Here is a 22,730-nt window from a genome sequence, read left to right on the forward strand (position 1 = left end):
AGGTCACCGGTTCAATTCCTGGTCAGGGCACACATCTGGGTTGCGGGTTGCAGGCTCAATCCCCAGTAGGAAGTGTGCAGGAGGCAGCTGATCAATAATGTTTTCTCTCATCCATGTTTCCATCCCTCTCCCTTTCTCTAAAAAATCAATAAAAACATAAAAAAGATTAAGAGGCACACACCACGTAGTAGTTAACTAATGAAAGCCTATTGGGAAGGACAGGGTCTGTGGATGAGGCAGGTGGGATTCTGACTTGATAGGCAGACAATCAATGAAACAGTGCACAGCTGAAGTGGAGGGTGAAGATCCATTGTGTTCCAGCAGCAGACAGGAGGTGTCTGCTGAGCAAAGGGAACTGCTCCTTACTCCAGAGCTCGGCTCCTCCCGACGAGAAGATACCAATTAGAAAACTGCAGTCTGTCCGCCACTTCCCGACCACGACTGCGTAGCGTGCTTTCATCCTCCTCTTGCTCTTCCCTTTATTGCACATAAAGTGACTGATGTGTGCGCACAAGCATGTGCATTTTGTAAACTAAATGGCCAATGGTATGTTTTGATCACCATCAAATGGAGATGGGATGGGGCAAAATACTAAAATACTGGTTCTGTGAAAATACCCCCTCGCCCCCATCTAGTGACATGCTCATTCAGCTCTTATCTTTATATCCAGTAAGTTATTTTGCTCAAAAAAAAGAGCAACATAAAAATCCTTGCATACCTTGTTCAATTGGAGAATTTTAATGTTTTTTGTGTTGGTTCCTCCCCCCGCCCCCCGCAAAGGGCCCTGGACAGTGAGAGAATACAGAGGACCTGCATGATGTCTGGAGTGATTTAAGGCGAGCCCTCTCCAGGCCAAGTCTGTACCTAACTCATCATTGTAAAGCCAAGGACAATTCTGTAACTGTACAAAGCTGCTACATGTAGGGCAGTCTATCTTCAGGGATAAATTACCCTAAAAGAAATGGATCCTAGATAGTTTTCCCTTCAAGTCAAGCTTCTTGTGTAGATACAGTTCTTGTTTAAAATGAAAACAAAAAGAAATATGTAGTATATGCCTGTGTGAGGAGGCCCTGGGGGTGTGGTGGGGGATGTGATACTGGAAGTAGCAGGGGTAGTATTTTAAAAATGAAAAGCAGGAGGCGCATTAGAGACAAGGATGAGGCCAGCTTCCTTGTCACAGCTCTGCCCACATGTATGACCTCTTTAAGGCACTTTTTAATGATTCCAACTGCACAACATATTTCCTGGGTTTTGCATTCCCCTCACCTTGGGGCTGCGGATTTAGCATCTTTGTTGAAGGTAGTCCTCAGGCCAGAAAGGCAAGCTAAAACTAGTGACAGTAGACAAATTGCCTAGTATTTGCTCGAATTTGCACAAATCCAACCTCTAAAGGTGTAAAAAGAATTAGTGCTACTAGAAAGGTGTCAGGTCATTATAGGCCTGGGGATCCAGGGGAGTGTCTTGCTACATACATCCCTAAGCTTGAACTCGTTTGAGTAAGTTTTCCTTTTGCTTTCTTTCCTCCTCAAAATAAAGGACAGGAATGAAATTCGTTCAATAAACTATGAGCTAGAGCTTGCTGGGTGCTGGCAGGGAGTAAGGAAGCTCCCTCAGGTTGCCTATGGTCAGCAATGGAGCTAGGGTCAAGAGACTTTCCACGTGGACTGAGGAAGCAGCAGATGAGAGGACTGACTGCAGGAGAGAGGCTTGATTGGAGAAGGATAAGTTCCATGTCCTGGAGGTAAGGACGAGGTTGGAGAAGTGACCAGAGATGGGGCTGGAGTGCTGAGGGGGCTGGTGGTGAAGGGGTGACATGCCAAGCTAATTAATTCGAGCCTTCTCCTGAAGGCAGTGGAGAACCATGGACACCACGGAAGGATTTTAAGCAGGGGTGTGACATGGCCTCATTTGCATTTTGAAAGCTCATTCTGGTTGTATTAAGAATAGACTGGAGTGCTGGCCAGAACTATGAGCTGTAAATGATAGTCCTAAGGCCATGCCCACGGGCCTGGAAAGAATAGTAATAGATACATTGACTGAACACGTAGTAGGTGCTGACTGAACACTTAGTAGGTGCTGACTTGCCATCTGTTATTCCCTGAGGTATTGAAGGCTTAGAGAAATTAATAACTTGTCCAAGGTCACTAAGCATCATGGTCAGTCCATGGTTCAAACCATTGTGTCTAAGTCAACAACCCCAAAGAAGGGGGTGTTGACTATGAAACAATCAGCAGAGCAGTGGTTCATAACTTGTGTGGGGTCCAGAGGCGGCTGCTCTGCTTCCTCTCTCCAAGGTAAGGGTATACACATGTACATGTACCATGTTATATGCAAACCCCCAAAAGCTTCTCTACCCCTAAAACCCTCTGAGGACCCAGGTGAAGACCCCTGTTACAGAGCAGCAGCTCTCAACCCTCAGCAAGCATCAGAATCACTGGAGGGCTTTGCCCGCAGACCACGGGGGGCCCCCTTTTCCAACGGCTGCAGCCAGTAGGTCTGGGTGGGCCCCATCGTCGGCATTCCTGCTGGGTTCTCAGGTGACTCAGGCTGCTGTTGCTGGCGGAGGAGCCACACTCAGCACCACTGTGTAGTCACACTGTGATGGAAAGCTTGGGGCGGGTGAGGAGCGGTAGGACATTGCTAGAGACAAGGTCCTGGGATTAGGGCTGGGTTGTTTGGATCTGCTGGACACCGAGGTGTCAGCTAGGCAAATACTCACATGGTTCTGCCCCCCACAGAAAACCTTTCAATGTGGAGAAAGGGGAGAGAGGAGTGAGCACCCATTCCAGGTTTAGGGCAAAGCATACAAAAAATACCTTTATGTTCACATTGTCCTTACAGATCATCTTCTTCAACACTCTCACTTGACACAGAGGGGAAGCGGTAAGCATTGCTTGGCTTAGGGACCATCTTGCCTCTTCTCACGCTGCAGCTCTTTCCCCGATCAGGAACCTTTTAAAGAATCACTAGCAGTCTGGCCAGTGTGGTTCAGTAGTTGAGTGTCGACCCATGAACCAGGAGGTCAGGGTTCGATTCCTGGTCAGGTCACACGCCCAGGTTGCAGGCTTAACCCCCAATGACGATTCTCTCTCATCATGGATGTTTCTCTCCCTCCCTCTCCCTTCCTCTCTGGGAAAAAAAAAAAAAATCACTAGTGGGAAATGAGCCTGCATTTGAATCAAATTAAAAACATGGGAAACTTCTGGCACACTCAATCTTAACTCAAACTCCAGCACAGTACACTGCTCAAAACTGGGTAAAGCTGCTACCTAAGTATGGGACACATTTGGAGATAATTGCATCTCCTCCTCCCCCTCCTCCCCCTCCTCCCCCTCCTCCCCCTCCTCCTCCTCCTCCCCTTCTTCCCCCTTTTCCCCCTCCTCCTCCTCCTCCTTCTCCTCCTCCTCCCCCCACCCCTTTCTCTCTCTAATGCTTGTAACCAGGACTTTTGGAATCTTGGCACTGAATTGGGGTTGCCAGTTAGCTACTTGCTGGGTGACCCTAATGTCACAGCCTCAGCTCCCTGATCTGGAAACCAGAGCGTGGTGGACAAATGAGGTAAAGCATGTGCGGTGCTTAGCGCCTGATACTTCCTCCTGTTGCTTCCACCTCAAACATGAGTGATCGATCAAATTTCTAGCCTCTAACCAGCAGGTGTACCCTTTATCTTCCACCAGAGGGCACCAGGAACCCGTACAATCTTAGAGGAAGGTCCCTTTGCTTTTAAAATAGCAATTGAATCTGAGGATAACGCCCCAGGTCAGCGACTGTCAACATTTTTTTCATCTCATGGCACACACAAACCAATTGCTAAAATTCTGCGGCACACCACAAAATATATTTCATTTTTTGCCCACCTGACAAAAAGAAAAAGGTGTACTTTTGATTCATTCACACCGGAGAGCTATTGTGTTGGCTGTTGTCATTGTTTTATTTGACAATCTGAGGGAAAAGAGGTCAGTGCCCCTGACTAAAAGCCAGGGATTGCATGTTTTAAAAACTCTTGTGGCACACTGGTTGACAATCGCTGTCCTACGTTCAAGTCTTTATTTAAACGTTCTTCCTGCGGGCGCTTGGATGAATCATTTGTAAGTTTCCTCTAAAACCCAGGAGGGAAATCTGAAGGAAGAAGGTTAGCGTCCACAGCACTGTAACTCCACACCAGCCACTAACTAAGGTCATGACATTTGTGGTTTTGATACTGGTCATTTCTACCATCCATGCTCCGTCTCTTCAGACGATCTGTAACCTAGTTTCAAGTGATTCTCTCTATAATAAGCGAGTGCAGTCCCTTTCTTCCTGGTTTATTCAAATGAGCAGAACTGCTGGTTTTTCCTTTGATGCACAGCCTTCTTCTGTGGGGCCCTGATGGGGTGTCCAACTTGTTGAAACCCAAAGCTGTGGAGCATGTGCCCTTCCGCTCGCTGGGCAGGCAGCACTGTGCCTTTAAAAGCTGTGCCTCTGTTGGTTTCCGACTCTTAGCAGTGGGATGGTCAGATGGGAGAGGCAGCAGGCCTTTGCCAACCCACCTCTTGATGTGGAAGCCATAGCACACTTGCAATGAAAATAGTATCAGAAATAGGTTCATCGGAACCGGGGAACAGGTTTGGACGCCAGGGTTAGGATGCCGCCAGAGAGGAGTGGGAGAAGGTGAGAGCGGGGGCTCTGTGCTCAGTGGACTGAGGGGTGAGGGGAGATTTGGCAGGAGCAGGAAGAAGCTGGGGAGGGTCAGTCGAGTAAATGCACTTGGTCCGGGGAGAGAAGTGAGCCCCTAAGGCCTCTGTCCTTGGACCCTGAGTAACCAGGGAAGGTGCAGGGCACAGAAAGGAGTTTGCAGGCCTCGCGGAGTAAAGGTCCACTGACCAAAGCCACGCCCTCCTCTGCACCGTCTGGGCCAGTGGTCGGCAGACTCATTAGTCAACAGAGCCAAATATCAACAGGACAACGATTGAAATTTCTTTTGAGAGCCAAATTTTTTAAACTTAAACTTCTTCTAATGCCACTTCTTCAAAATAGACTTGCCCAGGCCATGGTATTTTGTGGAAGAGCCACACTCAAGGGGCCAAAGAGCCACATGTGGCTCGCGAGCCACAGTTTGCCGACCATGGATCTGGGCCAAGGAGACTCCTGGCTGCGGCCAGTGAGACAGGGCCTGTGGATGCTGGGATGGCCTGGAGGGTCATCAACGAGCCAGGCCGGTACAGCATCTCTGCGAGCCGGAGTTCAGGGGGCGCGGGCACATGGAGGTCGGGTAAGTGGGTGTCTTGGTGATGGATGGGAGTTTCCCGGCAAGCGTGACATTCCCTCTGTTGAGTCGGCTGGACAGACCCAGTGGCTTAGGGCCCCTTGTCATCGATTGCGTGTGATGAATGCACATGCCACCCATTCCCACCTCTGTCCCTGCTCCATGTGGACCCTTCTGCACTTAGGTAATTTACTCAGGAATCACTGTTCCTGGGATCTCTCGGCTGCAGGTAGGGACGAGGGTCTGCGTGTGACTCCTCTGCAGAAATCCAACCAAGGACACACGGGTGAGTCGCGCATTAGGGAGAGAGTAAACATCGGCAGTGGGGTACCGGGGCCCAGCAGAGGCCAGAGTCTGTCCTGCGGGAGTCGCCCCTTCTTTCCCGCACAGACAGCGTGGTCACTCGTTAGAGTTCCACGTAGGACGGGCCACCTAACCCTGCTTTGTCGAACCAGAGAACTGCTTTTGGAGGAAGGTATGGCCATTCGCCAGTTCCCAACATTAAGCCAGGTAGCCTGCCCCTACCCAATACAGAAAACAAATGATCCCAAATGGACCCTCACTTTTTTTCCAACAAATACTTTTCTCACCGTGGCCTGAGATTCCAAACAAAGACTGTATACAAGCTAGACTTAATGCTGATTTGGCTGCATGGACTTGATACCTTTTCAGAGCAGGAAAGACAGAATTGCATGCTGTTAACACTCATTCATTCTACAAATATTTACTGAGTGCCAGACGGGAGAGAGGGGTTGTTTGTGTTAATTCATTGGGAAGAGCATCACATTAATAATGCTTTATGCTCGTCATTCTTTCAGCTGTAGCAGAATCTACTTATCCCCCACCTCACCCCACCCCCTACCTTCCTCTCCAGGGCAGATGAAATGTTTTTGCTCGATCTGAGGGAGGCTTGTAAAGGGAAGGATGAGGGACAAATGCTCTATTTGTGATATAAGGCCGGGATCCTGAGTCCTTGCGAGATAATGTTGTGATGGTTGGAGGAATGTGAATTTTTCCAACAGACCAAATGGGGGCTTCAAGTAGAAATGACTTTTCTGGTGGCAAAAGGTGCACTTGAAGAAGTACACCTGCCGTGTGGGAGGAAGCCAGCTGCTGTGAGGATGGGAAGCCTGCATCCAGAGGCCAGAGGCCCCTCCTGCAAAGAGCCGGGGGACCAGAGCTCAGCCCCACCCCCCGCAGAGGCAGCAGGGGTCTCTTTCCTGGTGCTGCACAAGGACAAAGTGTCCTAGGATGTCCTAGGTGCCTGCTCCCTCATTCCCCAACTCTCCACTCTCTCCTCCACACTCCTACCCCACTCAGCCCCTCCCCCGTTCATGGTCCAGTCCTCCCACTCTCCAGTGTGGCCTTGGAGGACAACGCACAGGGGATGCTCCCAGGTTGCAGAACCAGGTGGGGCTACCTGGCCGCAGGGGGAACTCCCACTGCTACTGTGGGCAGGAGGCCTGGCCAGCGGGCCCGTGGGCCATGGTCCCCGCAGAGGCAATGGCCCCCGCAGAGGCAATGGCCCGCCCTTACACAGTGCAGTCCTCTCATCACATATTTGCAGATATCAACTCATTAACAGCCCTGGGAGCTAGGCTTTGTCACGGCCCAATTTTTTTTTTTTTTCTTGATCCTTACCTGAGGATATTTTCCCGTTGATTCTTAGGGAGAGTGGAAGAGAGAGGGAAAGACAGACATCCATGTGAGAGAAACACATCAATTGGTTGCCTCCTGCACAAGCAGGGAGGATTCTGCAACCGAGACACGTGCCCTTGACCGGAATCGAACCCGGGGCCCTTTGGTCCACAGGCTGACGCTCTATCCACGGAGCCAAACCGGCTAGGTCTGTCATGGCCCAATTTGACATGAGTAAACTGAGCTACAGAGAAATGACTTGCCGTGGGTCATACAGCTCGCCAAGGGTTGTATAGGGATTTGAATCTGGGCCATTTGCCCCCAAAGTCCACGTAATTAACCATCTCTTTTCTGCCTCCGAGATGAGCATTCTCTGATATTAGACTCTTTTGATTGTAAGTGACAGAAACCCAGCCCAAGGATGCTGCAGCCAGAGGAAGCCGCGGTTGCAAAGGCGTGGCGGCCCCAAAGGGAAGGTGTGTGGTCGTGAGGGTTGTGAGTTGCTAGGGACAGAGATGGAGGGAAGCCAGGTGCGTGGAGGCAGGGGCTCGCTGTGGTGACCCAAGCTAAGCACACCAGTCATCTTGTCCCCGAGGCTGGGGGTGAGAAGAGACACAGCTCCAAGCAGGACCTCGGCCCTGTGCTCTCCTCAGCCCGCTCTCTTACTCCCACCACCCTGCCTTGTCCTCATCTAGCGTCTGGGGTTTCTCAAATCTTTTCCTGCTTCCGACGCCCCTGGAAAGTTAGTGCTCCCGGGAGGGGCTTTGATCTAAGCTCCCTGGGAGGGGCAGTCCCTGGGGCAGGTGAAGTGTGTAGCTTGGCCCCTGTGCCCATGGAATTCAAATCCTTTAATTAAAGATTCAATCGGAGGGGGTGCTGTGCCAGGCACTGGGGGCTGCGGGAGTGGCTCCGGGCATCGCAGCCTCCTTCAGGGGTGCGGTCTCTCATTTATCTTTTCCCCTTGGCCACTCCTCACTCCCACCCCTGCTGGCTTTGAAGTTTGAGTTCTCCTTGAATCCACACAGAGAATGGGCTTAGAAGACAGATCCCCTGTCCCCCACGTTTACCTGACCGCTGTACTGGATGTGGCTGGGGGGCTGGGGGGCTGGGGGGCAAGGGCAGCCTGGTGACCTGGCCCAGCACCTGTCAGGCACGGGCAAGTGGCTTTCCCCTCCTGTTCCTGGTATGAACTTGACCAAGCCATTGAGCCTTGCTGGGCATCTACATCATCCTTTTTAAAAAAAGAAAAAAAAATTATTGATTTCAGAGAGAAAGGGAGAGGGAGAGAGAGATAGAAACATCAATGATGAGAGAGAATCATTGATTGGCTGCCTCCTACACCCCCCTCCCCCCCCGACTGGGGATCGAGTCCACAACTCAGGCATGTGCCCTTGACCAGAATTGAACCTGGGACCCTTCAGTCCCTAGTCCAACGCTCTATCCACTGAGCCAAACCAGCCAGGGCGTGCATCATCCTTGATGTGTCAGCCAGTGACTGTGACTGTTCCTCCCATCCTCGTGCGCAGGGAGCAGCTAAAGGACAAAAGGAACAAGGAGACCCAGTAAGCAGAGGCCCAGTTGTCTTCCCCCTGAGATGCCAGGCCAGGCCAAGGAAAAGATTTGAGAAACCCCAGACGCTAGATGAGGACAAGGCAGGGTGTTGGGAGTAAGAGAGCGGGCTGAGGAGAGCACAGGGCCGAGGCCCTGCTTGGAGCTGTGTCTCTTCTCACCCCCAGCCTCGGGGACAAGATGACTGGTGTGCTTAGCTTGGGTCACCACAGCGAGCCCCTGCCTCCACGCACCTGGCTTCCCTCCATCTCTGTCCCATCCCCCCAGCAGAGGGTTAAGCTGCAAGGAGGTCCCAGCTGCTTCCCTTGGAATCGGTTGGGCTCCTGCAGGTGGGGCCCGGGATGCAGGAGGAGGGACTAGAGATGACACAGTGGCAGCGTGAGTGGGGTGGATGGGGGTGAAGGCTGTGGGTTGACACCCTTGGCAGAGATGGGCAAGGCTGCCATGAATACAGCCTCTTCCTTCCCTCCCCTCCAGCCAGCGGCAGTGCTGACACCCAGGGGAGGGTGGAGAGGGGACAGGTGTGTTTTAGGAACGAGGAAGCACAGTGGTAGGGGTGGTGTAGGGAGGAGCATGGCCAGCCAGATATCCCTGGGGCCTGTGTCCCGTGAAAGACAATGAGGTCCTGGCTTGAGATTTGTCCTTCCAGCCCCGCTGCTGACTGCCTGGGAGTCCCTCAGCATCAGGGAGCGGGGACAGCCGCTTCGCTCCACAAGTGAGGAGGGGAGACTGGGAGAGGGGAGGGACGTGCTCAAGGTCTCAGAACATGTTAAGTCGCAGAGCTAAGAACTAGATCTACTTGCTGAGGGTTTTAGACATTCTGAACATCTCCCCAAAGTAGCCCCCAAAACCTAACCACTACCTGAATTAACTAGGGTGGCTCTAGGTGTGACTTCTGGCCACTGGGCTTTTGACCCTGGCATCAACTCTACATGGCACAGGCCACAGCTCCCTGTTCGGCCTTGGCCAAATCTCTCTTCTTCAGCCTGGTTTCCTCATCTGGGTCATTCATTACACCTGCCCTCCTGTGCTTCACGGCTGAGGCGGAAACGGGACCATTCTCTCTTTTCAGGTGTCTGCAATTTAATAGACTAATTCTTGACCCAGCCTGATGGGAGAGATTCTTAAATGTACCTGTACCAGGGGTCCTCAAACTACGGCCCATGGGCCACATGCGGCCAGCCGAGGACATTTATCCGGCTCGCCGCGTGCCGCTGCCTGTCCTGCTTAGCAGCTGACTTGTCCCGGGCCTGCAGTGCGCATAGGAATTTGTTCATATTTTATTTTTTTAAACTATAGTCCGGCCCTCCAACGGTCTGAGGGACAGTGAACTGGCCCCGTTTAAAAAGTTTGAGGACCCCTGCGTAAACTTTAGGGGGCCCGCGCTTCACTAAGCCACATCATTTTTTTTTTTTAATATATTTTATTGATATTTCACAGAGAGGAAGGGAGAGGGATAGAGAGCTAGAAACATCGATGAGAGAGAAACATCGATCAGCTGCCTCCTGCACACCTCCCACTGGGGATGTGCCCGCAACCAAGGTACATGCCCTTGACCGGAATCGAACCCGGGACCTTTCAGTCCGCAGGCCGACGCTCTATCCACTGAGCCAAACCGGTTTCGGCGAGCCACATCATTTTTATTCTGGGATCCCAGGAAAGACCTGATGGCCAGAGGGCGGGCAAGGCCTTCGAGATGTCTGAGTGACACACCCATTGGGCCTAGCATACCCACACCTGGTGCAGCTTGATGACTCTTAGGGGTAAAAAGAGTTTACTTTTATTTTGTAAGTTCTAGGTCCCCCATAAGTGTTTTTTCACTTAAGCGTCACCATCTCCCTGATCACTATTGGGGTCCTCATTTTATGAGGAAGCTGAGGCTTGGATAAAATAAATTTGTCGAGTCACACAGCCCCGAACTGGCAGAGTCAGGACGGAAACTAGGGTCTACGCTAGTGGGTTCCAAAGCCTTGCTCCACCACCCCCTGCCAGAGGGGGCGCTGTCGTGGTCCCGGGAGGGCGTCCTCAGGTTGCTCAGCAGGCTGCCACTCTTGGGGCAGGGCAGCCAGCGCTCCCTTCCCAGAAGGAAGAGCGTCGGATGAATGGGCCAGGGTTGGGTCCTGCCACAGGCTTTGCGCAAGCTACCCCCTCCTCCAGGAAGCCTTCGGGAAGCCGGGGATGTGGGGGGTGGGAGGCGGGAGGCGGGGGTATGTTCCTGCCTGCACTTCCACAAATGGGGCCCAGACCGCTTTCATAGAACATCTGTATGTTGATATGTTTATGTCACTGTGGTTAACAGGAAGTACAGTTATACCAGGGCTTCTTTATTCCCCGCCCACTCCTGGAGGGCAGGGACTCCTTTACGCACCGCGGAAGGCACCAGGGAGAGGCCTTGCAGAGTAGCAGGTGAGCTAGGACTGTTTGTAGAATATTAATAATGATAACTGCCTAAGATGGTCAGAGTGATTTCCCAGGCGCTGCCGTATTGACCCATTCATTCAAACCCACACACGTTTACTGGGCTGACAGCAACATGCCCAGACTTCACTCAATAGATGCCGGGGATGCGAAGACGCATTACTCACTCCGTCCGTGCACAAGGAGCTCGTAATCGGGGTCCAGGGGTTTCGGGAGCAAGAGACTAAAAAAAAAAAAAAAAAAAAAAAAAAAGACAAAACGAAGCAAAACCTGAAAACACAGAAGGGGTCAGGGGTCAGCATCCGGAGCAGGGACCTGGGCCATGAGCGGAGCATTTACCTGGGCGGCCAGCCGCTGGAGGTGCAGAGTCCACCCGGTCTCCGGGGCACGTGCTGCTGCCCGGCGTGCTCCGCTGCAGGTGTGTGACCTCATTCGGTTTGCAAAGCTAACCAGCTATCCCCAGTTCCAGCAGGCTCCAGCTTCGCCTCCGGGCGTGCATTCCTGCACCCCACCTGTCCCGGCTTCTCCAGCACTTCCTGTTGGTTTCCTCTGCCAGGCTCTGCACGAGCCCAGGCCCCTGACTCCCGGCCCCCTGGACCTGTCTGCAGCATAAGCACAGTCTCCTCCGCACTCGCCTCTGGCCTTTGAACCGTCCCTGATGGACTTACCTCTGGGCAGCGTGCGCCCCCTTCTGGCTGAAGCGGCAGCCATGCCAACCTGCAGGAAAGTACTCTGTCTGATCCCCAGTTTCTGAACGAGTTTGGCTTTTTCCTCGACGCCTCACCTCTCTCATTCTTCCTTCCAGGCAGGAGCCCAGAGCAGTGCTGTGACCAGGCCCCTGACCCGTAACCCCACCACCTGCCCTGACATTGCAAACGCTTCCCCGTGGCCCTCCAGCCGAAGCCGCATCTGTGGCCTACTTTGTCCTCTGCATGTTTCCTTCTACTATCTGGCTCTCTCAACCCCAAACTATTCCTTGGTGACCTCTATTTGCCACCTCATGCGGTTCTGGAATGATCCCTGTCCACCTGCTTCTTGTGCTCACAAATCCTCAGTCTCTGAGGCAGGGAGCAGGACAGACAGGTCATGGGTCTCAGGGTTAATAGACCTGGTTGAATCTGGCCCTGCCAACGGCCATGGGACCTTGACCATATTTCTTTGGGGTGTTGCGCAGAGATTGACATCCAAATTGTAAGACATCTAGTACTTGTCCAATGAGCTCTCGGCAACTGGTAGTGATTTAACTATTTAGTAATGAGGTCCTTTCGCAGGATTTCTATTTCTTTTGTTCATGATGTCTGGTTCATGAAGGCTCTTGAGATATACATATATATATATATATATGTATATATATATATATATATAATGAATGAATAAACCTACATTGTCCTCAATTCTGATTTGAGGACTACTTTTTAGTATGAATTCTTCCTAATTATAAGAGCAGTACATGTTTTATTGTAGAAAAATTGGAAAAAACTTTTAAAAACTAGGAAAACAAAACTAGCTGTGATCCTACTCCCTAGAGACAGCCCCAGTTAAAGATTTGATGTATTTCCCTGCAGACTTTATTTCTGTGCTTGTACATATTTCAAAATTTTTATTTTTATTTTTATTTTTTGATTTTTTTTTTACAGAGAGAAAGGCAGAGGGAGAGGGAGAGTTAGAAACATCGATGAGAGAGAAACATCGATTTAGCAGCCTCCTGCACACCTCCTACTGGGGATGTGCCCGCAACCAAGGTACATGCCCTTGACTGGAATCGAACCTGGGATCCTTCAGTCCGCAGGCCGACGCTCTATCCACTGAGCCACACCAGCCAGGGCATATTTCAAAAATTTTAGACGCTGGTCTTTCAGTTAACAAAAGGAGCATTTCCCTGTGTTATTAAATAATCTTCAGAAACAATTTTAAGTGCTACATATATTATCCTATGATATGAATATCATACTTTATGTAACCGCTTGACAATGAATGGTTGGATATTTAAGTTGTTTCCATTTTTCACCATTACAAATAAAGCTGCAATGAACAATGTGCATATCTCTGAATTAAGATGTTCTACCAGGAATAAATTCTACAAAGTCAATTACTGGATCTAAGAGTGAGCATTTTAAGGCCCCAGTTATTGTTAAACGACTCTTTGGAGAGGCTGAATTAATCGCCTCTCCTCCCACTACCAAAGTATAAGAATTCTCACCACCAGAATATCATCACTTACTGTAAAATAATCTTTGCTGGGTGGAGGACACAGAACCGACTTTTATGTGATGGTGTTCCTGCTGTGGACACACACACGGGATACTCAGTTACGCTGGGGTTTCTCTCGGGGAGTCAGTTACTTTACCAGAAATAAGAATGATACTTGCCCGCCGAAACCGGTTTGGCTCAGTGGATGGAGCGTCGGCCTGCGGACTGGAGGGTCCCGGGTTCGATTCCGGTCAAGGGCATGTACCTTGGTTGCGGGCACATCCCCAGTGGGGGGTGTGCAGGAGGCGGCTGATCGATGTTTCTCTCTCATCGATGTTTCTAACTCTCTGTCCCTCTCCCTTCCTCTCTGTAAAATATCAATTAAAAAAAAAAAAAAAAAAGAATGATACTTGCCCTAAAAAGGTATTTGCTAGGAAAGTGCTTTCAAACATTTCTGTAAAAGCAGTGCAAGTCCCATGGTAATAAAGGCATTTATGATCCTTATTTCACCTGGGCGGGGCGGGGGGGGGGGGGTTGGGGGGGGGAGGGGGAGGATGGGACTCTACATCCTTTGAGGGCTCAGCAGAGCAGGGCCAGGACGATTCCTCTGAGTCGTCCCTCCCAGACCTGGCCAGCTTTCTGGGGCTACATGAACATTTCAGGGATGTTTCATCTACAAAGAAACCCTGAAAACAAGTCGAATCTCTCTTACCTGTGTGACTGTGGCGTGTTAATGCACCTCTCTGGGCTGCAGGCTCAGCACCTGTACAATGGGAGTACTTGTGGCATTGACCTCTTAGGCCAGTGGTCGGCAAACTGTGGCTCGCGAGCCACATGTGGCCACTAATGAGTTTGCCGACCACTGACCTAGACTCTCGATTCCAATAATTACAGGCTGTTGTTGTTCCTTGTGATTAAGCCCCTATCCCAGTGGTTGGCAAACTCATTAGTCAACAGAGCGGCAAACCGCGGCTCGTGAGCCGCATGTGGCTTGCGAGCCGCAGTTTGCCGACCACTGTCTTAGGCTATTACTATGCGTAAGGCATTGTGCCTGGCAGAGAGCGAGTGCTCCCTCAGGGTTTGCTCTGCTTATTCACACCAGGTGCCGTGTGCCAGGTGCCGTGCCAAGTGCTGGGTGGAGAGAGGCAATGAGAACATGACCCAGCCCTTAGGGCACTTGTGGGTTACCAGGGGCAGGGGCAGCTCTAAGGCAGGTTAGAAAGCAATGTGGCAAATCCAATGATAGTGACCCATCTGCCCTGGCATTGGGACCCTCCCCATGCTTCCCTGGGGCACTAAGGAGATGGGGCAGGTAAGGCAGGACCCAGGTAAACACCATGGTCCCAGGGCCTCTGCAGAGCAGACAGTTCAGCACTTAACTGCCCAAGGATCTGGAGGCATGCCCTCCTCAGGCTCACAGGGAACACTTCCGGTGGGGGGAGTCCCTTATACTTTATTTATTTACTAGTGGCCTGGTACACGAAATTCGTGCATGGGGAGGTGGTGGAGGGTGTCCCTCAGCCCGGCCTGCACTCTCTCCAATCTGGGACCCCACGGGATGTCTGACTGCCGGTTTAGGCCTGATCCCACAGGGACATCCTTCTCATAATCCAGGACCACTGGTTCCTAACTGCTCACCTGCCTGCCTGCCTGATTGCCCCTAACCACTCTGCCTGCCGGCCTGATCAATCCCAACTGCCCCCCATTCTGGTCTGATCACCTGCCGGACTGATTGCCCCCAACTGCCCTCCCCACTGGCCTGCTCGCCCCCAACTGCCCCCCCCCCACTGGCCTGCTCACCCCCAACTGCCTCCCCTGCCAGCCTGCTCACCCCCAACTGCCCTCCCCTGCCAGCCTGATCGCCCCTAACCACCTCTGCCTCGGCCCCGCTACCATGGCTTTGTCCGGAAGGACGTCCGGATGGTCTCCCAGAAGGTCTCCCGGTCTAATTAGCCTATTACTCTTTTATCAGTATAGATGTTTTAAATAATATTTTATTTGTGTTGTTGACATTGTTACAGATGTTCCCCATTTCACCCCCAAAGCACTCGCCTTTTTAAAGTAATTGCCCAACAGTTTCAACCCTGGCGATGGTTAGGCAGAGGGCACCTTGTAGACGGGAGATGATGCAGTCAGTCACACTGATCCCACACAGACATGGAAAGCACTATGGGGTACACACCCTGCTCTCCCAGCCCCTCGGATCAGGGAACAGGAGGCAGTGCCCAGGAGCTGTTAACTGTGTGAAGACCTGCCAGCCACCGCGGACCAAGTGGCTGGGTGGGGCCACTTCTCAGAGAAAGCGGAGATGCCGTGGTCCTGGGAGGAGGCTGCGCCCGGAACCAAGGAGCCAGTGACTAGACCAGAGAGAGACAGTGAGGTCCTCGGAGGAATGGGATCGGGAAACATGTTTTACGCCCCCCACCCTTGGCAACCACTGATACTTTTACGTGTCCATAGTGTGACCTTTTCCAGAATGTCATGCAGTAGGTAGCTTTTTCAGATTGGCTTCTTTAACTTAGTAATATGCATTTAATATTCCTCCATGTCTTTTGGTGATTTGACAGCTCATTTCTTTTTAGCGCCGAATACTATTCTGCTGTCTGGATGCGCTACACTTTATCCATTTACCGACTGAAGGACATCTTGTGTGTTTCCAAGTTTTGGCAAATCTGAGTAAAGCTGCTGTAAACATGCACGTGCAGGTTTTTGTGTAAATGTAGGTTTTTAGCTCCTTCGAGTTCATATCAAGTGGCGTGATTGATCGCATGATGGAGTATGTTTATTTTTGCAAGGAACCACCAACTGTCTTCCAAAGTGGCATTTCCCATTCCCACCAGCAATGAATGAGAGTTCCGACTGGTCCACATCCTTGCCCGCATTTAGTGTTGTCAGTGTCTGGATTTTGAGGAGGTGTCTAGTGGTAGTTCTTGTTTTAATTTGCACTTCCCTGACAACAGATAACGTGGAACAACTTTTCGTATGCTTGTTTGCCATCTGTATTTCTTCTTTGGTGAGATGTTTGTTCAGATCATTTTTAAGTCAGGTTGTTTGCTTTCTTATTTTGGATCATAAGAGTTCTTTGTATATTCTGATAACAGTGCTTTATCAGGTATATCTTTTGCAAAGATTTTCTCCCAGTCCGTGGCTTGTCTTCTCATTCTCTTGACATTGTCTCTCCCAGAGCAGGCGTTTTCAGTGAAGTCCAGCTTATCAGTTATTTCTTTCCTGTTGTGCCTTTGGTGTTGTATCTACACACTAGTGGCTTCTTTAAAAAAATTTTTTTTTTAAATTTCAGAGAGGATGGGACAGAGAGAGAGAGAGTCATTGATCAGCTGCCTCCTGCACGCCCCACACTGGGGATCGAGCTGGCAACTCGGGCATGTGCCCTGACGTGGAACCGAACCATGGCCTCCTGGTTCATGGATGAACACTCAAACCCTGAGCCATCCTGGCTCCCCCAGGTCATCTCCTGCCCTCACTTTGAGGATCTCCATGACATTGGCCTTTCACTTCCTCAGAGGCTCCTTCCTGCCTCAGGCCTCACCGGCTGTCCCTACTCCCCCAGCTGTTTGCCCAGCCATCCTTTGAAACTCAACTCAAAGCTTTTCCCGTAAGGGAGCCTTCCCTGACGTCTCAGTCCAGCTCAGGTGCCCCTGCCCCACTGCATCTCTCCCAGCCCCTGTGCTTCTACTTCCCTCCACCCATCACGATTGGAGATGCAGCCTCCTGCTAAGATGTGAGGTCCATGAAAGCAAGTGGAATTCTATGTTGGTCACTGTTTAGAGCAGGGGTCCTCAAACTTTTTAAGCAGGGGGCCAGTTCACTGTCCCTCAGACCGTTGGAGGGCCGGACTATAGTTTAAAAAAAAAACTATGAACAAATTCCTATGCGCACTGCAGGCCCGGGACGAGTCGGCTGCTAAGCAGGACAGGCAGCGGCACCCAGCGGGCCGGATAAATGTCCTCAGCGGGCCGCATGTGGCCCGCGGGCCGTAGTTTGAGGACCCCTGGTTTAGAGCCTAGCACTATGCTTTAAACATAGTAACAACTACTATTTTAATAGCAAATACAGCATCTGCAGTGCTGTGTGCCAGAAACCCTCCAAAGCTGGTGACATTTTTAACTCTTCTGCTCTCTGCAACGACTCCATGAGTATTTGATTATGTCCAGTTCACAGATGAGGTGTCCAGGGTGAAGTCTGCTGAAGATCACAGAGCTGGTCAGTGGAAGAGCTGGGGTTCAAACCCCAGAAAACCTGGCTCCAGAGTCTGTTCTTTATCAAACTGAATTGCCTCTCAAGCTCATTACATCTTTGTGGAAAGAGTGACTGCATTAGAGAGGAAGACAGAGATGGAGACCATTAGGAAACAGGCTGAGAGAGCGGGTGGTTAAAGATCAGGGTAAATCAAATAGGCATTAATGGTTGTTGAGTGACTGATGGACGGATTCTGGAACAGGGACGCGGTCCTGTGCCAGCCCTTCCTTGCTTCTGGGATGAGTAGCACCGGTAGATAATTGGTGGGACAGAGCCCAAGTTCATTTTGAGGGGCATGTTGGAAGGATGCCCAGGGCACATTAGTACTGAGCCGCCTCGGGTAGAGACAGCCTGAGCCATAGATAATTACTGCTGAGATGTCCTGGACATCAATTTAGAAGATTCAGCCAGTCATCCCCTGCAGCTCTGGCTCAGCCACAGCCCTCTTTAGGGGGACCTGGACTGTCCAGAGCGTCCCAAGGTCATGGCTCCATTCCTGCAGCTGACCCCGTCCCAGGCCACATCAGGGGTCTCCATTGTTGCAGATTCAGGACCTTTTGCTACCCAGGTTTCATGTATAAAAGTGATTTTCCCAGATGGTGACACTGGAACTGAGCAGCATTGGGGAATGTGCCGCTCCTCCCTGGGAAACACCTGGATGTCACATCCTCCATCGACAGGCCTGGTGCCCTGAGCTAATCTGTTTATTCTGGGAGTCGAGCCATTTCTGTGGTGCCTGCTCTTTACAGAAGAGAGGCACTTTGCATGCGGCAGCAGGGACTGGTGGGCCTCCAGAAAGGGAGGTGGCTTTGACAGAGACAAGAGGCGTGCAGCAGGTGCTGACTCACAGAGAACCGACAGGAAGCCAGAAAAGAATGCAGCCAGAAAAGAAGCTTCTGGAAAACCAGAACCTAGACTGCGGCCCAGGATCTTGAGGGGAATGGGGTGGGGGGGGGTAGAGCCTCCTTAAGCAGTCTTCCTGCTTCCTGGAGATATGAGAGAGGTGTGCCAGGCAATACAGCATGGCAGGGGGCATCCTGAGGCCAGGTAGGAGTGAGTCTTCCTTACCCAGGAGGCTGGGGTGACTTCACAGCCCAAGTACACCCCAGGTGCTTACACTGTGAGAAGAGGTGAGGGGACAGGCTCAAGAGGGTCAAAGGCTCCCCAGACCCAGAATGTTGGGGGTCCGACCCCTGAGCCTCTGTGGTTGACACCCACCCCCTAGAGGTTTGCGACAAGCAGTGCAACTTAGGGACTTGGGTGCCCTGGGCAGTGCCAAGCCATCTACTCTTGTCTATAGTTCAGGCAGAACTTGTGACATGTCACTTCCTTATGTTAGGTATGTCTGAAGGACTGCCCTTAGCATCCGACAAAAGTCCCTTCTTAAAACCTGCTCTTACCACGTTAGGGGGAAGAAGCCATTTACACATGTAAGTCCATTTACATGAAGTTCAAGAACTGGCACCACCAACTCTGGTGGTAGAAAATCAAACAGTGGTGGCCTCTGGGGAACCTGTCTGGGGGATGGGATATTCTGTATCTTGACTTGGATGTTGGCTACACGGGTGCATACATTTGTCTAAACTTATTGGACTGTACACCGAAGATCTGTGCATTTTGCTGAATGTAAATTATATCTCATAGAAACCAGATAGCCTTGTCTTGCTGTTCTTGGGGGGAGAGTGTCTCCTGCTCTTCTTCACTGTGTAGAGGCAGCTGGCTGGCGGGTGGCGTTGGAGTCAGATAGTCTTTGGTTCCAATCCTGTTCTGCCACTATCACTGTGACCCTGGACAAGCTGATCTCTGATTTTCTAATTTTTAAAGTGGGCCTGGCAAATTAGCTATACAGCAAATTGCCTGGTAAATAGATCGTGCTCAGACATCACCTCCTACAGGAAGCCTTCCCTGCTTTCTCCAGACAGGATCCAACGCCCTCTTCATTCCCACACACCAGCCTTGGTGCAGGTGAAATTCAAATCTGTGTCTCAACAACCGTTCACATCTCTCTCTTTTTCAAAAAAAAAAATTGTATGTGCATTTCTTTAAAAATATCTTTATTGATTTCAGAGATGAAGAGAGAGGGAGAGAGAGACAGAATCATCAATGATGAGAGAGAATCATTGATTGGCTGCCTCCTGCACGCCCCGTATCAGGGATCAGCTGCCTCCTGCACACCCCCTATTGGGGATCGAGCCTGAAACCCAGGCATGTGCCCTGACCAGGAATTGAACCCTGATTTGGTTCATCGATTGACTCTCAACCACTGAGCCACACTGGCCGGGCAACAGTGCAAATCTATGACAGTCCCAGACTTGTGGTTGTTTATTAAGTACTGACACTACAAATATGGAATCTGTAAGTGCCAAGAGTCTGCCATATTGTAATGTTTTTATCTTCCCGTTCCACACCCCCCTCTAGGCTCTCAGATTAGGGCTGAGAGGGGCTGGGCCTCCTCAGCTTTGGATCTCCCCAGCTATAACAAGTGCTTGCTAATTGTTTTGCCAGTGAGAAACTAGTAAGTAAATTGGATAAGTAATTGAACACATGCATGAAAGAAGGCATCAAGTAGGAATATGGATGAGTAGAGAATAGAATGAAGGAAGGAGGGCTGGTTTCCTTCCTGCCAAAAGCTTGTGTGGTGGTGGCAACCCCACATCCCAGTTACGGAACCCTGGGAAGAGTCAGGGTTGGGCAGTTTGAGGGACAGCCCCGAGGGAGACTTCAGCTGCCAGAGCCTCCAAATACAGCCATTCTGGAACCTTCTCTCTCCTGCCTTCCGGCCACATTCCCCACCTCTCTGTAGAGCTGCTGAGGGAGTGTGAGGCAGGGCAGCCTCCAGGAGGCAGACAGCTAAGCCCATGGAGGTCCTGGCCCCTGGCATCCCTGCCACAGGCAGCAGGGCCGCTCCCTCCCCTGGTGCCATGTCCCGGGCAGATGTCTCCCCTATCTTGTCAGCAGCAGAGCGGCTGTCAGGATTTGCATTATTTATCTGCTCTGTAACATTTACTGGGATTTAGTGTTTAATAACTGTCATTCCAATATATCTTTTCTTAATCCCTTCAGATCTGCTGCTGAAGCAATTTTAAATATTTATCAACAGTATTCATGTATTTGCTGGTTGGGTTGCAATTTTTTTGTAATTAAAGATTTACAAGACACTGCCTGAGATTTAGGAAGGACTGGCAGAGATCAAAGGGGGAGGAGAGGGGAGATCTGGTCTTGGAAAGGCTTGCGGGGAATCCAAAGCTGGAGTTGGCCTGCCCCGGGGAGGGTGGACGCTCACCACTGGTTCCCAGGCTCTCCCCTTCCCCTGTCACACAGCTCCCCGTGAGGGGGACACAGGGAGCGTGGGCCTGCCTCCTGCTGGAGCCTGCTGACTGCCAGCCTTGGCCTGGGCGCTGGGGGACGCCCGGACCAGGAGCAAGACAGAAAAAGTCCCTGCTGACATGAAGCTCACATTTTAGCGGTGGAGATGGACAATAAACATGCAAACAAATTTCAAAAAATCAATTTGGATTTTGAAAAGTGCTATAAAGGTAGTAAACAGATAATGACTAAAGCTGGGATATTAGCATCAGGGCCTTTATTATTTTTTTATTTTTAAATTCTTTATTGTTTAAGATATTACATATGTCTCCTTTACCCCTCATTGACCTCTCCCCGCCCACTCCCACCCCCAGCACAGGTCCTCAACCCCCCTACTGTCTGTGTCCATTGGTTATGCTTATATGCATACATACAAGTCCTTTGGTTGATCTCTAACCCAAGGGGGTCCTGCATCAGGTTCTTTATCGCAAGCAATAGAAACTAACTCAGGAAAACTTAACCAAAAAGAAATTTCTGGAAGGATAAGGGAAGTTCATAGATCAAAGGAAAGAATAAAAGAGAAAAAGAATAAGAAGGCACAGAAGGAGGGTTATTTTGTGGTAGACACCAACAGTCTCTTCAGAGGGGGTTGCCTTTGCGACCAATGTCTCCCGACAGTCTTCTGTTTTGGGGACACTCTGCCCAGGAGTCACAATCCAGGGACAGATGGTTCTCACTCTTTGGCCAGGGGAGACAGGGCACCTTGACCGACAGTTTTATCAGAACTGAATCCACTGGGCGAGGGGAAGTTCTCCAAAGCAAACTCCGAGTGAGGACACCAGGAGAAGGGCTCTAGGTCAGGGCAGGCTGAGACAGCTGGGGAGCATTGCCCAGAAGGCCTTTCTGAGGATGTCTGACTTGAAACCAGTCGCGGAGAAGGAGCCAGATGCGTGAAGTGGCAACAGCGGTGCAAAAGCTAAGGGGCTGTTCCGGCTTGTCTCACAGGTTGGACTTGGGAGTGGGTCCAGCTCCAGTCCTCAGTGTCTCCCCGGGCCATGGTATGAGCCCAGGTTTTTGTTGATTCCAAATGGAATAAAACAGAAGGCCCAGGTCCAGAGGGCATTCTCCTAGCTCCTGGGACGGGGAAGCCAGCGAGGGTGAAATTCGGGTCAGAGAAGTCGTGTTTCTGGAGGCCTGCGGTGGACCTGGCATTGTGTTATGTTTGGTAGATGGAGGCTGGAAGGGTGGTGCATGCACTTCTTAGCTGCGCTCTGGTGGGGAGATTCGAACAGAGCATCACCACAGGCAGTGACAGAAGTGAGCTCTCACACTGCTGACTTAAACCTCCTTTACTATGTGTTGAGTGTTACCCATTCCCCTAAGTACAGTTTTAGCAGCATCCCGAAGACCTCAATTGGTTGTGTTTTTATTTGCATTCAATCCAAAATACTCCCTAATTTCTCTTTTCTTTGGCCCATGGGTTATTTAGAAGTGTTATTTAGTTTTCAAATATTTGGGGATTTTCTAGTTATCTTTTTATATTGATTTCTAATTTTTTCCCCATTGTGCTCAGAGAAGAGACTTGGTATGACTTCAATCATTTAAAATTTATTGCATTTTATTTGTGGCTCAGAAGATGATCTCTCTTGATAAAAGTTTCATGTTTATTTGAAAAAAACGTGTCCCCTGCTGTCATTGGGTAGAGTATTCTGTGAATGTTGATTAGATCAAGTTGGTTGATAGTGTTGTTCAAATATCTTGTGTCAAAATATCCTGACAACTTGTTCTATCAGTTATTGAGAGGGGGGTATTAAAATCTCTGACCATAATTGTGGATATGTCCATGTCTCTTTGCAATTCTATCCACTCTTACTTCATGTGTTCAACGTCCCACGAATGATGGGGTTTTCTAGGCTGGCCAGTAGGAATGGGTACTATTCCCAGCTTGTGTGTGCTGAGCACTGTTTCCTTAATTCTTTAATCTATTCAGATTATTCTTTGCCCCACCTCCCAGATTCCTTGTGGGTATGTGCTGATCGGTGCTCAGCTGAATACCTGAGGGGGATTCGAGTTAGATCTCCAGAGTTCTCCCTCTGTGGAACTCTCT

The 22,730-nt window shown here is 50.5% G+C and overlaps 1 protein-coding gene across 1 annotated transcript in view; it reads left to right on the top strand.

Annotated features, from left to right (window-relative positions):
• Positions 1-22,730, top strand: part of MDM4 (MDM4 regulator of p53) — a 65,124-nt gene that overhangs the window by 41,932 nt on the left and 462 nt on the right. The window lies entirely within an intron of this gene.

Source organism: Plecotus auritus, assembly GCF_963455305.1.
Source record: "Plecotus auritus genome assembly, chromosome: 12".
Classification (NCBI taxonomy): Eukaryota; Metazoa; Chordata; class Mammalia; order Chiroptera; family Vespertilionidae; genus Plecotus; species Plecotus auritus.